General features: G+C 45.4%; 1 pseudogene; it reads right to left on the bottom strand.

Moving 5' to 3' along the window:
* Nucleotides 1-1,454: 1,454 nt before the first annotated feature.
* Nucleotides 1,455-2,830, bottom strand: Rpl4-ps1 (ribosomal protein L4, pseudogene 1; annotated as a pseudogene).
* Between the last annotated feature and the right edge of the window lie 727 nt (nt 2,831-3,557).

Genomic DNA, 3,557 nt, shown 5'->3' with positions numbered 1-3,557 from the left:
ACACACGCGCACATACATACACACACACGCATACACACATACACACATACATACACATATACACACATACACATACATACACACACATATACATACTCACACACAAACACACACATACATACACATATACACACATATACACACATACATACACACACATATACACATATACACATACATACATATACACACATACACACATACATACATACACATACACATGCATACACACATACACATATGCACACACATACATACACACATATACATACTCACACACATATATACACATACATATACATACACACATATACATACTCACACACATATACACACATACATACACACATACATACACACATACACACATATACACACATACATATACACACATACACATGCACACATACATACATACACATACACACGAATACAAAAAATACATACATGCACATGCATACACACATACACATATACACACATATGTACACACATGTTTGAAAGAGATGAGTTTGGATGTACAGCACCCACAAAAAAGGCAGGGGCAGCAACATGGCTCTGTAACACCTACCCTGGGGATGGGGCAGGGGTATGGAGATAGGAGGGGACTCACTGGCCAGTCATGTGGTCAAACAGATGAGCTCTAGATTCCCTGAGAGACTCTGTTTCAGAACATAAGGAGGAGCATGACTGGAAAAGGCAGCATTGACCTCGGGCCTCCGTAAGTATGCACACACACACATGTATGTACACACGTACCAACATGGACTCAGATGCACAAGACACAGACAATCTGAGAAGTGGAAGGTGTCAGTTTCTCAGGGCCCAGGGCAGTGCTGCAGAGTGATGGACCCATTTCACCAGTGGGTACCAAGTTGAACCTGCTCCTGATGACTGATTTGTGTGAACTACGAGTATAAGGAGTGGGTGCTGCTGAGTTTGCATTAACTTGTGAACTAACTTAGATTCATTGTCTGAGTTGCCAGATCACCCTACCTAGTTGTCAGCACACAAATTCACAGTGAAAGGTACCTTGGTGCTTGCAGATTTAGAATAATGGAGGTTGGGTGGCTTTGAGGGAATGGTCTGCATAATAAAAAGCTGACCCCTGTGGGACAATGTTGATAACACCACATTTCAAGGGCACCACATGTTCCTGCACTTTAACTTGCATGTTTTAGATTCTATTTTAGGGCTACACTGTAGCGTGGTGGTGGTGGTGGTGGTGGTGGTGTGTGTGACTTCATGTAGTGTGTGTGTGTAGGTGTGTGTTGATGGGGTGTGTGTGTATGTGGTGTGTATTCATATGGCATGTGTGTGTATGTATGTGGTGTGTATGTGTGTGTTCATGTGGTATGTATGTGTGTGTGTGTGTTCGTGTGGGGAGGTATGGAAGCCAGAGGTGGACATTGGTGACTCCCTTGATCACTTACTCTCTAGTTTCTGAGACAGGCTTTCTTTTTTCTTTTTTTCTCACTGCATCTTTGATTTATTCAAATAGGCTGTATCTTTTTGCTCTCTGGAATTTAACAAATTTTAATAGTTTATGCAGCAGGCTTTTTTTCTTCTGTGGTAGGTTTCTTCTCTGCTGGTTTTTTGATAACCACCTCTTTCCCTGCAGGCTTCTTCAGCTTCTTGCCATCCACAGGCTTCTTTCCTTTTTTGCCTACTGCAGTTTTTTTGTCTCCAGCCCCCTTCTCTGGAACAATCTTCTCAGATTTGGCTGCCAGTGCAGCAGCTGCGGCTTCCAGCTTTTTCACTCGGTTTATGATTCCTAGCCTGGCGGAGAATGGTGTTCCTACACATAGTCTTTGCATAAGGGTTCAGCTTCAACATGATCCTCAGATTCTTCAATGGATTCTTCTTCAAGACTCTGCGCTGAATCTTCTTGCGTGGTGCTCGAAGGGCTCTTTGGATCTCTGGGCTTTTCAAGATTCTGCTAAGGTCTGTGTTCATCATCTTGTGCATGGGGAGGTTGTAGTTACTCTTGAGGGAAGCAGCCTTACACCAAGTGCCATACAACTCATCCAACTTCCGAAAAGCACTTTCAGTCCAAATGCAGAAACGCCCCACATGCCCACCAGGAGCAAGTTTCAAAATGTTCAGCTTGCTTACATTAAGCAGAGTAATACCAGGGATGTTTCTGAAGGCCTTGATGATTCCATTATCTTCATTATAGATAATGCAGGGTCCCCTGCGCTGGATCCGCCGTCGGTTTCTCATTTTGCCCTTGCCAGCTCTCATTCTCTGGGAGGCATAGACATTTTTGATGTCATTCCAAGCTTTAAGTTTCTTAAGCAGCTGAACAGCCTCCTTGGTCTTCTTATAACTTTCAACTTTATCTTCAACCACCAAAGGCAGCTCAGGAACTTCCTCAACACGATGACCTTTAGACATCACCAAAGCTGGTAAGGCCGAGGCAGCCAGGGCAGAACAGACGGCATATCGTTTCTGAGTTGTGCTCACTCTACAATGCCAACGACGCCAGGTTTTGGTTGGTGCAAACATGCGGCCTCCACAACACATGTTTCCAAAGGCACCCTGGCCAGAACGGTGGGTGCCATCACCTCGAACTCTTGGAATTCGAGCCACAGCTCTGCCAGTACCCCAAGACTCAGCACTGGTCTGATGACCTGCTAATTCACTGACAGCATAGGGCTGTCTATTGTTTTTCCTCAAGTTGGTGTGAACAAAGTTCACAATATCCGGTCGAATGGGAGCTTTGAACACAGCTGGCAAAGTGACATTCTTGCCAGATGACTCCCCCTTTTCAGAGTACACCGATATGAGGGGACAGGCACAAGCCATGGCGGGGAGAGGAGAAGGCCACACCGAGACAGGCTTTCTTAATGAGACTGAAGCTCACTGCTTTGGCCGGACTGTCTGGCCAATGACCTCCGGGGATCTGTTTGTCTCTGTCTCCCCAGCACTGAGATCATGGGCATGCACTGCTGTGTCTGGCCATGTGCTTACTGGAGATCCAAAGGGAAGTCTTCGTGTTTGTGCAGTGGGCCCTTTACCCACTGAGACCCCAGCTCCTAGGTTACACGATTGTTAATCATATCTCAAGATGTTTCCTGTTTGGAATTTGGGCCAGGATTCAAGACTGCTCACATAAAAATGTCCTGAACAAAGAGAATAATTCAGGGGTAAACCAAGTGTTGGGGTCTCTGCTGGGCGGAACACAAAGTATCAGAAACGTGGGTGGTAGGGAGAACAAAAACATATCAGTACAATTCCCATGACCCAAGAGGTGATGGAAACACACAAGACACAGACAATGGGGTACAGATATGAGTGCGATTAAAGGCGGTGTTTGGCAGGGGTTTAAGGGACACATGCGAGTGTTTGGAAAAGATAAGACTATTGGAATCAGAGAGAGACGCACTGGGAAGAGGGAAGAGGGAGTAATCTGTGCAAAGGGAAGGAAGAACGAAATTGCTTAAAGCATAAACTCAGTGACAAAAATTGAAGAGATTCTCACCCAAGTAAAAATGGCCGTGTGGGCAGCTGGAGCTCAGACCGTCGATGTGGGCCATGCCGGCATCTGAAGGAGC

Source organism: Rattus norvegicus, chromosome 7 (assembly GCF_021556685.1).
Source record: "Rattus norvegicus strain SHRSP/BbbUtx chromosome 7, alternate assembly SHRSP_T2T, whole genome shotgun sequence".
NCBI lineage: Eukaryota > Metazoa > Chordata > Mammalia > Rodentia > Muridae > Rattus > Rattus norvegicus.
The sequence above is the reverse complement of the archived record's forward strand: the minus strand, read 5'-3'. Positions and strand labels throughout refer to the sequence as shown.